The sequence below is a fragment of the Lissotriton helveticus genome, chromosome 9, assembly GCF_964261635.1.
Source record: "Lissotriton helveticus chromosome 9, aLisHel1.1, whole genome shotgun sequence".
Lineage (NCBI taxonomy): Eukaryota > Metazoa > Chordata > Amphibia > Caudata > Salamandridae > Lissotriton > Lissotriton helveticus.
In genome coordinates this window covers 379,079,133-379,092,003 of record NC_136070.1, presented here as the reverse complement: position 1 = coordinate 379,092,003, position 12,871 = coordinate 379,079,133, and the positions used below count along the sequence as shown (strand labels likewise).

Sequence of the window (12,871 nt, the reverse complement as noted above, 5' to 3'; positions counted from 1 at the left end):
TATATACACAGTTTAGTCAAATCCTTTTCATTTCTTCCAAGTGATGGACTTCCTTCTACAATACGTGGATGACTCCTTAAATTAACTTAAGTGTCCAGTATCGATAATGCTCCCACTCCCCCCCAAAACCAGCTGGTTTTTGTAACTTCCATGTATGATCAGCAGTAAAACTACAGAGAAGCAGTAAGTAGGTTTGTTCTCTATTAAGATTGGTTTATAATTGTGTCCTTTGGTACTCATCATTTGAAAATAGCATCTTTTGCACCAGAAATCAGTGGTCCTGGTGAAGAGCCCAGAGCTACGAGAGACTGAAGCAACTGTTGACTCTACTCGGACTGTTCCCTCACAGATATCATGTATGACCAATCGAAGCCCAGTTGAACGGTGATGTGCATGATGAGTTTTTGCTTGCCCTTGTGAGAATCTTGCCTGGTATATGATGTACACTTATGCAAGTGGACACCCTGCATCAGTCCAGACAACCCTTCTGGTGATTACGGAGGTCTTAGACAACGATAGAAAGCTCTCTAAGCAGACCCTCCAGGATTTCGTGATTTCCAGCAAAATTGGCACGTTTGTAAAAATGCAGCGATTTTTACATAAGTGCCCGCGAAAATGAAGGAGGTGGGGAGTGATGTTTGAGGAGAGAAGGGGAGGGACGAGGCAATGTCATGTGGGGCTTTCCTAAGCTCATACAAAAAATAATTCTTTGCATAAATAATGCAAACCTCCTAATACACTCCAAGGGACAGCCAAACCAAGTGTCTACATTGTAAATAAACCAAATATACATTGCTTCATGTTGTTAAATAACTAAAAAAAACTAAGATATCTGTGTTTGTTGTAGGGAAAACGGCCAAATAAAATGCCGCAAAATTTCCATATTTGTGTCGCTAAATTTCCATTTTTGTGCCTCTAAATTTGCTAATCCATGCCGCTATATCCTGGGGGGTCTGATATATAGATATCTATATATATATATATATATATATATATATATATATATATATATATATATGTATATCTATATATCTATATATATCTATCTATCTATCTATCTATCTATCTATACACACATATATATATATATATATATATATACACAAATGCAGAACCAATAAAGGCATGGAGAAAAATCAACAGACCAAGCATTTCCCACTATTAAAACATAAGCATGATTAAGACATATTAAAAACACTCATGTTAAACAGTTAAAGAATCTTTTGGTAGAAACAGGCAGACAACGGGGAGGCGGGTGGGATAGTGAGGAATCCACAGGCAGATACTGTATCCACCAGAAAAAGCGTTACCGAAGGTAAGTAACTTGTTCTTCTGGTGGATACTTCTGCCTGTGGATTCCTCACCTTTTGAATAGAATCCCAAAGCCGTACCTCTCCCGGAGGAGGGTGTCCACCTGACTAGACCACAAAATCTTGCATAACGGATCGAGCAAAATAGCCATCCCTCCTAACCTCCGAATCCTAGCAATATTGCTTTGCAAAAGTATGGAGAGAGGCACAATTTGCTGCTTTACAAATGATAATAACAGGAACACCTATAGCCAAAGCAGAAGAAGACTTGGCTCTGGTGGAATGAGCTCCGATACCTTCAGGAGGGTCCTTCTTGGCAAAGGGGTAGCAAATCTTGATGCCCAAGATGATCCACCTAGATAGAGTCCGCTTGTGCACAGCCTTGCCTTTCATCTTCCCAACGCAGCCCACAAAGAGTTGATCGTCCAGTCTCATATCCTTTGATCTGTCTAAATCAAAGCGGACAGCTCTCTTAGGGTCTAAACAATGAAGTCTCTCCTCCTCCTTGGAAGGGTGAGGGGGGAGGATAGAAGGTAGGTAAGGTAATGGACTGTCCCATATGGAAAGGAGTAACCACCTTAGAAAGGAAAGCAGCCCTGGTCCTAAGAACCAACTTATCTACATGTATGGTCAAGAAAGGAGGTTTAGAACTAAGAGCTTGAAGCTCACTTACCCTCCTAGCCGAGGTAATGGCAATCAAGAAAACCATCTTTAAAGAGGGAAGCCTCAATGGGCAACTATGAAGAGGCTCAAAAGGAGCACCCATTAAAAAGCTAAGAACAAGATTTAAATCCCATTGAGGCATAATGAAAGGAGTGGGAGGAAATCTATTAGTAAGGCCCTTAATGAACCTCATAACAATGGGGGACTTAAATAAAGACAGCTGAGCCGGCAAACATAGAAAAGCCGACAAATATCCCTTTACTATAGCCACAGCACAACCTTGCGGAGCCAAAGAAAGAGAAAACTCTAGAATATTAGACAAACGGGCTTTCAAAGGCTCAATGGCCCTCTCTCCACAGCATTTAACAAATCTGGACCATCATGCCGACAGACTGTCCGCACGTGGAGTTTGCCTGGATGATAAAATAACATCCACCACATCAGGGGGAGAGAGAAGGCACTCTGGATGCCCCGTTCAATCTCCAGGCATGAAGGGGCAGGCTCTGGAGGTAGGGGTGTAGAACCTGCCCCTGCGACTGCGAGAGGAGGTCTGCCCTGAAAGGAAGACGGAGTGGAGGGTGCGATGAAAGGTGAAGAAGATCTGTGTACCACACCCTTCTTGGCCAATCCAGGGCGATAAATCTGACCTGGGCCCGGTTTTGAATCATACCTCGAGGAACCCGGTTGCTGAGAAGGAACACAAGTGTTTGGACCATTTTCAATTTAAGAATAACGAAGCCTGCACAAGGAAAACACACGGATGGTCATATTTTACAAGCCATCTCGCCGTTTGGCGGCACATGCAAGATTGAATTGTCTGCCCATTGAAAACGATTGATTCCCTTAGTCCCCCCTTTCCCCTGACTACAAGTCCCACAAGCCTTCTCCTTCCTAGAAAAAGAGCCTGACACAAAGAATAAAAGCCTTGATGAGAGCCCAGGGACACTTGTCCTGGGCTCGAAACGCGTCGGCAGCTTTGGTGGAATAGAGCATTATCAATAAACAATATTAGGCTTGGCCAGTTCAGATATTATCAATTTTGAGTCATTCAGCTGTTCTCTATTCCCCATTCTTTTGAGTTTTTCATTCATTGATTCTATATGTATGTGATATTTTTTTCTGTTATGTATTAATTTTTTTGTAGGATGTTGGATGTTTGAATATCATTTTGACACTGTTTTGTTTCTATGTGTATCAAACCATTTGTATATAAATTGAATGTACAGTCCTTATTTCTGTCTATTGATGTTAAAATATATTTCTAAAATTTAAAAATAATTGGCATTGAATAAGCATGCCTAGCTGGGATGTAATAAATATTTTTCTAACCTGAAAATGTTTTTTCGTTCAAGTAAGAGCGGTTGAGGCAATTTTCATGTTGTATGCTCAATCTCCAGGCATGAAGGTGCAGGCTCTGGAGGTAGGGGTGTAGAACGTGCCCCTGCAACTGCGAGAGGAGGTCTGCCCTGAAAGAAAGACTGAGCGGAGGGTGCGATGAAAGGTGAAGAAGATCTGTGTACCACACCCTTCTTGGCCAATCCAGGGCGATAAATCTGACCTGGGCCCGGTTTTGGCAAATCTTCCTCAGAACCCGAGGAATCAAGGGTATGGGGGGGAAACACGTAAAGGAGCTGCAAGGTCCAATCCAGCTGAAACGCGCCCCCCAGCGCTCCCTGCATCGGTTACTGGAGACTGCAGAACAACTGGCAGTGCGCGTTATCATGAGTGGCAAATGGGTGTAACCGAGGAGATCCCCACATCTCGAAGATGTGATGGACCACCTCCGAATGAAGCCACCACTCGTGACCGGCCGAGTAAGACCGACAGACTGTCCGCACGAACATTCAGCACACCGGCTAGATGATTTGCATACATACAAATCTGAAGGACATGAGTCCAGGACCAGAGTCGCAGAGCCTCTCGATAGAAGATACGACCCCACTTCTCCCTGTTTATGTACCACATCGCGGTAGTGTTGTCCGTCAGGACATGAACCGACTGCCCGCGAAGGGAAGGAAGGAAAGCCTTTGGTGCCAAACGTATCGCCCGCAATTCCAGAAGGTTGATGTGAAGCAACCTTTCCTCTGGAGACCAGAGACCAAAGACCTTTGACCTCCAGATCCCCCAGATGAGCATCCCACCCTATAGTAGAGGCATCCGTGATCACTGTGGCCACCGGCGGAAAAGGCTGAAAGGGCTTTTCTTGAGTCAGATTGCCCTGCACACTCCAAGTCAGCTCCGCTGTAGTGTCTCTGGAGATTCTGACCTTCTCCCCGAGATCTCCGTTGTGTTGATTCCACTGCCTGCGGAGGCACCACTGGAGTGCCCTCATATGCCAGTGTGCATGACTGACCAACAGTATGCAGGAAGCGAACAGACCAAGCAGACGTAGAACATTCAGGACTGGAACAACTGCTCCATTGTGAAATAAAGGAATCATTGCCTGAATGACGAGAATCCTTTGCAGAGGCGGAAATGCCAGATACACAGTAGTGTCCAGTATTGCCCCTATGAAGAGGCTGCACTGAAAAGGCACCAGGTGAGATTTGGGTACATTTATTGAGAAACCCAATTTGAACAACAGATACGATGTCGCTTGCAAGTGGCGTAACACCATTTCCGGAGACTTGGCTTTCAACAGCCAGTCATCCAGATGGGGGAAAACAGGAACCCCTGACCCTCGGAGATGTGCCGCTACCACCGCCATCACCTTTGTAAAGAACTGAGGTGCGAAAGTCAAACCAAACGGAAGCACCGCAAACTGGTACTGTTGCGACCCCACCGTGAACCTGTGATACTTCCGATGTGACTTCAGGATGGGAAGATGAAAATACGCATCCTGCAGATCGATAGACACCATCCAGTCTTCCTGTTGCAGCGCAAGAAGAACCTGAGCTAAGTTCAACATAGTGAACTTTTCCTGCCTGAGGTAAAGATTCAAAATCTTGAGGTCTAAGATCGGCCTCAATCGACTGTCCTTTTTGGGGATCAGGAAATACCAGGAGTAATACCCATGAGCCCTCTTCTGCTCTGGAACCACCTCGATCGCTCCTTTCTGTAACAAGGTAAGAACCTCCTGATGAATAAAAGATAAGTGGTCCTCTGAACACCAACCCTGGCGAGAAGGCTAAGGAAAAGGAAACTCTAAAAACATTTGACTCGCAAATGTCAAATCCACCATAGCATGACATTGGAAAGAAGCCGGTCCCCAGATATCCCAACTTAGATTTATGGTTCTTGAGACCATCCCACAACGCCCAGACATGGATCCTTCGAAACAAAGACTGAGAGCGGAATTCTACTGGATCAAAAAACTTAATGCTGCTCATCCAGTTGGGTTGAATTATCGTGTTGAACACTCTTGCTTTTTATGATCGATCAACTTTTTGCAGCATTGCCTTTCGATGAACACTGGTCCCCATCAGTATTGTAGTATTCGTTTTGCATAATACAATTGTGTTTTAGAATGTCATTTACATTTATCACGCTTGTTCTGTTACACCTTTTTTCTTTTTTCGTTCACTTGGGTTCACTATGCCCCTTGCACGGTATTCTAGTTTTCCGTTTCCAATAATCCGGACACTTTTTTAAAACTTCCTTACGATGAAGCACAGATACCCGGATCATGTGACGGGTGCTACTTATTTTCCCCCTTCGCTCATTGGTCAGACTCCCGATCAGGTGACTCTCTATCTACTTATCATCACCGTTCTCATTGAACCGTGTAAACCGGTCTATACTATTGAAGATACGGCGTTGTCCGATCCCTCGTAAGTGGACTTTTCACATTAATCGGCACTTATTTCTTGTATCCCGGCTCCTCGAACTGCACGGTATGCATGTTGATACTGTTGTCATCGCTCGACGGCACTCCACGCGGTTTTGTAATCTGCACAGACGTGCGTTTCAGCAGGCACCTGTGAGCAGCTTTAGACATGGATTTTAGTTAAGAACAACACTGGTGGTTGGTCTTCCACACACTTTACCTCATAGTGCATGTTTACTATCGTTCTATCAGGGGCACTATTGATTTATCTCTTTAGTTTGTATAATTGTACATTTTGTTCGGAGTAACTAATTTGGTCCTGTCTTACCCTTTGTTTTCAGACCCCTGACGAAGAGTCACGGTCACTGACCCGAAATGCATTGGGTGGACGTAAAATCATGAGGAATTGCAACATTGCGACATAAGATTATTATTATGCACGCAAGGAACTATTGTTTATAATTCATCATTCATTATGAATTGAATTTTTCATATATTTGGATGAAAATAAATTGAACTTGAAGAAGAAACCCACGTGTTTCAACGTTTATTGAGCGCATGGTCTAGAGGGCAGGAGTCCCTGCCCACAACATTTGATACTACGGTTAAAGGCACGGTCTGACTACGTGTGACGGCCAATGCGCCCCCCTGATCCAAAATCTAAAATTACAGTTAAACCATTGATCAGCAACAGCGAGTGCACAGGGATAACAAACTTTCTCAGTGTTGAACCCCAGTCAAAACCCATCCCTTTGTGCATCAATACACCAAGATGCAATTAGACGATATAGCCCTATTAACCACCAACAAAGCTGAAACCCTTGGATATACAGCTGAAGCAGCTAAAGAAATCTATGGGCTAATACAGGAGACCAGAAGATTTACTCCGCAAAAAACAACCACGGCACAATTATTAAGGCAATTCGAATATATGAGCAGAAAGGAGATTAACCAAAGGTTGCACGCGACCACTCTCATCCATTATCACAAATGGGGACTCAGGATAGCTCTTAAGCCAATGCTCTGCAAAAACAGTAAAAAATTTATGGAGAAATGGTACCAAATTTTAAATAAATGTTCGCTTGATCTGATCCTACTGATCATTGAAGAACTTTCTAAGGCACTGTTGGAAGAGATCAAAACCATCAAGACAGAAATTAACAAAATTCCGGATCTTGATAAAACCCTAGACGATATTAACAACAAATTAGAACGTTACGCCAAAGAGGTGAATGAGAGAAAAATTCGGAAATACCGACGAGACACGTTGGATTACAAATTGGAAGAAGTTTACACTTGGGCGGAGATATACAACCAGAAAAAATGGCAACCACAGCAGCAAACACAAATAACTGGCCCTACATCCTCACAGGAAAGTGTTGTTTCCAACTCGGAGATCGCTCAAACAAGATTACCCATCAACACAGCCAGCAAGTCCATCGTCAAACCCTCCACAAGCCAAGGCACGCAACAACAACCGGCTTTTTTAGATACAAGTCCGGCAGCAAATGCTCCCCCACAAGAAGGGGCAAAAGAAACCGAAGAGGAGGTAGCCAAAAGGACAAGGAGCCAGATGTCGAAAACAACCTGATCATCAATATCTCATCGAAACACCTCACCAAGGCACAAACCAAACTCTTAAACAAAGGTACAACCTTTGTACCTACATACAGGTCAAACCCTGGGGAGACTGAAATTTCATTATTCAAATTCTTTAGGAACTTGAAATTAAGATATTTTTCTAAGGACATTCAAGAAACACCAACATCGGATACATGGGACAAAGACTTCAAACCTCACAGTACATTTTGTGCACCATTTTCGCACAAGACTATCGATGCCTTCGAACGGTCCGTCACAACAGAAGTGCAGAAAATTCCTTTCAACAAACCTAATAAAAGCAATCTATCACCAAAGGAATGGAACACCCTTAAAAATTTGGGCCATGAAAAAAGCCTCACCTTTCAGAAAGCAGATAAGGGCGGCGCACTCATAGTGATGGACACAGAATTTTATGTGAACAGTCATAACCTTCACGTTCTGAATCAAGACATTTATTTTCCATTGGAAGGTGATCCCACGCTAGAATTTCAACAAATTCTTCAACAAATATTAGATCATGCATTATCAATGAAGTGGATCAGCCAGAAAACTCATGCATTCTTCATCATGGAGTACCCGAGAAGACCGCGACTGTACATGTTGCCCAAAATCCATAAGGACCCCATCAATCCGCCATTTAGACCCATAGTCTCAGCTTGTGGGTCCATCTCAGAACCTATCGGGAAGTTCATTGACAAGTTCTTACAACCAATCGTACAAAAGGGTGAGACATACATCAAAGACACCACATCTTTTTTGAACCTACTCAGAACCGTGTCACTACGGGGAGACTCTACATATTGGTTATGTACTATAGATGTCACGGCGTTATACACCTCCATCCCTCACAATGAGGGCATCGAAGCTCTAGAATGGAGCTTACTTAACAGCGACTTGGAAGAATCACAAAAAGTGTTGATCTTGGAACTCATGTAATTCGCACTATACCACAGCTATTTCGAGTGGCAAGGACAATTTTTTAATCAATGCAATGGGACCTCAATGGGCTTTGGAGGGGCACCCTCATATGCCAAACTTTTCATGAACAAATTTGAGACCGATTATGTTTTACATAATCAAGAATGGACCTCAGGATTAATAATGTTCAAACGCTACATAGACAACATTTTCATAATCTGGCAAGGTTCAAAGGATCAATTAGAGTCGAACATAGCGACATTGAATACTCATAATGAACGCATCAAGTTCACTCATACTATCGAAAATGAATCCATTGCATTTTTGGATGTTCAAGTGATGCTAGTCAACAATTCAATCAGTACAAAAGTCTTTTCAAAGAAAACAGACACAAATGCTAGCCTCTTATTCCAAAGTTTTCACCCAGAATCTCTAAGCAAGCACCCGCCGACGTCCCAATACATTAGATTGAAAAGAATCACGACCAGTGATAAAGACCTTTCGATATCACTCAATGAACAAACAGTGAAATATCAACAGAGAGGCTATCCTCAAAACATTTTAGAGACGTCGCTAAGCAAAATTGAAAAACTTGACAGAGAGACCCTACTACAAGAAAAAGCCAAGATTCCAAGCAAAAAGACAGTAGGTGTGATGAAATATTCTACAGAATCTACAAAAATCAAACGTATCATCAACAAACATTGGCATTTAATCCAATCCGAACCAGATCTAAAAGACCTATACAGTGACAAAGTGACATTCGCATTCCAAAGATCAAAGAATTTGAAAGAACTATTAAACACAACCAAGAAAGTGAATCTTAACTGTAAAGGAATGTTGAAATGCCTCAATTGCATTCACTGCAACAATGAGATTACTGGTAAAACTTTCACTCATCCCACCAAAGGTCATTCCATAGATCATCACACCAGCACTTGCGACACCACGAATTGCATTTATGCAATTAAATGCCCTTGTGGCAAAGTATACGTCGGACAAACAGAACGTAAAATTAAAGTACGTATCACGGAACATAAGAGCAACATTCGACTCGCAAATGTCAAATCCACCACAGCATGTCATTGGAAAGAAGCCGGTCACCAGATATCCCAACTTAGATTTATGGTTCTTGAGACCATCCCACAACGCCCAGACATGGATCCTTCGAAACAAAGACTGAGAGCGGAATTCTACTGGATCAAAAAACTCAATGCTGCTCATCCAGTTGGGTTGAATGATCGTGTTGAACACTCTTGCTTTTTATGATCGATCAACTTTTTGCCGCATTGCCTTTCGATGAACACTGGTCCCCATCAGTATTCTAGTATTCGTTTTGCATAATACAATTGTGTTTTAGAATGTCATTTACATTTCTTATCACGCTTGTTCTGTTACACCTTTTTTCCTTTTTCATTCACTTGGGTTCACTATGCCCCTTGCACGGTATTCTAGTTTTCCGTTTCCAATAATCCGGACACTTTTTTAAAACTTCCTTACGATGAAGCACAGATACCCGGATCACGTGACGGGTGCTACTTATTTTCCCCCTTCGCTCATTGGTCAGACTCCCGATCAGGTGACTATCTACTTATCACCGTTCTCATTGAACCGTGTAAACCGGTCTATACTATTGAAGATACGGCGTTGTCCGATCCCTCGTAAGTGGACTTTTCACATTAATCAGCACTTATTTCTTGTATCCCAGCTCCTCGAACTGCACGGTATGCATGCTGATACTGTTGTCATCGCTCGACGGCACTCCACGCGGTTTTGTAATCTGCACAGACGTGCGTTTCAGCAGGCACCTGTGAGCACCTTTAGACATGGATTTTAGTTAAGAACAACACTGGTGGTTGGTCTTCCACACACTTTACCTCATAGTGCATGTTTACTATCGTTCTATCACGGGCACTATTGATTTATCTCTTTAGTTTGTATAATTGTACATTTTGTTCGGAGTAACTAATTTGGTCCTGTCTTACCCATTGTTTTCAGACCCCTGACGAAGGGTCACGGTCACTGACCCGAAATGCATTGGGTGGACGTAAAATCATGAGGAATTGCAACATTGCGACATAAGATTATTATTATGCACGCAAGGAACTATGGTTTATAATTCACCATTCACAATGAATTGAATTTTTCATATATTTGGATGAAAATAAATTGAACTTGGAGAAGAAACCCACGTGTTTCAACGTTTATTGAGCGCATGGTCTAGAGGGCAGGAGTCCCTGCCCACAACATTTGAAACTCTAAAAACGGCAGGGCGTACCCATTCTCTAAAAGATTTCAAACCAAACTGTCTGAAGTAATTGATTTCCAATCTTGTAGAAAGTGGGACACCCGACCCCCTACAGAACCAATATGTTCTAAGATGGGGGGGATCTAGAACTGTTTTCCTGAGGCATCAACCGTGGCAAGGGGGGCGGGAAAGAGGAGGAGGACTTCTGCTGGGTGGCTCCCCTAAAGCGTCCTCGATTTTTACCCCTGTACGATTTGCACAAAGGATTCTGCTGTTGGCTCTGTTGAGACGGTAGGCGGCCACGAAAGGAAGCAGCCCTTCCAAATCCACGATACAGCTGGTAGCCGTATCCTCTGGACGGCGTTTGAAGGCTCAGAGATCTTGCAGTCGCTCTGCTATCCTTAAAGCATTGCAAGGCAGAGTCAGCTTTAGTGCCAAACAGTCTCGACCCATCAAAGGGCAAATCCAGCAGAGTTGCCTGAACATCAGGAGAAAATCCAGACGACCTGAGCCAAGCTTATCTTCTTGTTGCTATAGAAGACCCCATTACAGGAGCCACAGAGTCAGCTGTGTACTTACCTGATTGTATCACTTGACGGGCCGCAGCCTGAGAATCAGAAAGGACCTCCAGGAAATTATTCCTGTCATCTTCAGGCAACTTTGGAGCTAACTGCTCCACTGAGTCCATCAGAGCATGGATATACCTCCTAAGTAGACAGGTAGCATTAGTGGACTTTAGTGCCATACTCGCAGAAGAAAATACCTTCTTTGCAGCTTGCTTCATTTTTTTTAGAATTCCTATCATCTGGTATAGTAGGAAATTAACCAGAAGATTGCTTCGAGCAAGAAGCCTGGACCACCAAGCTTTCAGGTGATGGATGTGAAGACAGAAACGCCGGGTCCCCAGGAGCAGGTCTGTACCTTCTTGCAACGGACCAGGAAACTGCAGGAGCAGTCAAGGGTTTTTACCAGACTTCTAAAATAAGCTCTGTTAAAGCCTCATTGAAGGGTGGAAGAGGTTCAGAAACTGCCAGATGTGTTTAGAACCTCAGGTCAGGATGTTAGATTTCACCTCAGCTGTAGGTAACTGCAGATCAAGCAACTCAGCTGCCTTCCTTATTGCGACATAAGGAGCAACATCCTGCAATACCATAGCCTTTGGAGAGGAGAGTTCATACTCATGAGCAGTATCCAATCCACTGGCCTCCTGTAAGCCTTCAAACTCGTCCACAGATTCAACAATCTCGTCTTCCTCCTGGTCCTGTCTATATTCCTCTTCTTCAAGGAGCCTCTGTGCATCCCTTCTAGAGCACTGCTTCTTAATCGCGTCGGCGGAGCCAGGCGCCAGTGATGACGGCATCGGCGTCGATGGAGGAACTTAGACTTCAAATCTCGGCGTCAATCGAATCAGAGGCCGCGCCGACTCGACAGCCGAAGGAGTCCAAGGAACCGGAGTGGAAGACCTCTGTGCCGGAAAATGCTAAGCCAGAGTAGTTGGCAAGAATGGCACGAAGGGCGCCTGGGCATACTGGTGAGGTATACCCAAATTAAAGGCCAAAGGTCCCACAGAGCCCAAAGGCGCACCAGAAGGATTAGAAGCCCTGGCAAACATGCCAAACATCGCATTTAAAAAATGTGTAGGGTCGTTCCAGGAGCAGGAAAAGGAGGATATGGATCCGTACCTTCCTGAATAGGAATTACCCGAGGCTGATCTGGAACCTGCGGAGCCGGTGAAGACGGCGCCCGCACAGGTGAAGCCAGACGAACTGGAGACGAATCCCTGGGCGTCAGACATACTGGGAGCCGGAGAACCTTCAGGCGTCGAAGGCACTTCGACGTCGGCAACCTAGGAGCTGGAGATTGAACCGGCGTGGAGATGGAGTAGGAGATCGAGATACAGAGTCCTTCCTTTGAAGCCGCTTAGCTTAAGAAGGCGACCTCGAAGCCCTGTTCTTCGACGAACGGCGCCGAGAACCATGTCTCTTCTTCGACTTCTTGTGTTTTCTTGACTTCGAAGTATGAGAAGACGACGTCTTCCAACGCTTCCGACCCCTCTTCTATTTTTTGGCTTTGGCCATAAAAAGTTTAGCCTCGCGTTCTTTAAGGGCTTTTGGATTCATCTTCCAGCAGCTTCGACATTGATCGACGTCGTGATCAGAAGACAAGCACCAAAGGCAATCATCATGGGGATCAGTGATCGACATGTGACCGCCACACTCCCTGCAGGACTTAAATACGGACTTCCTAGATGTAGCCATTAGAAATCTTCAAGGAAACATAGTTATCACTATAGAAAATGGGGATCCTTAGAAAAACCTTTACGCGTGGACGGCGCAAAAAAAAACAAGCATTTGCAATGCAATA

At 44.0% G+C, this 12,871-nt stretch overlaps 1 protein-coding gene across 2 annotated transcripts in view; it reads right to left on the bottom strand.

The window, feature by feature from the left end:
• The window catches only part of VRK1 (VRK serine/threonine kinase 1), a 288,098-nt gene that overhangs the window by 185,568 nt on the left and 89,659 nt on the right, over positions 1–12,871 (bottom strand). The gene's annotated exons all lie outside the window — the stretch shown is intronic.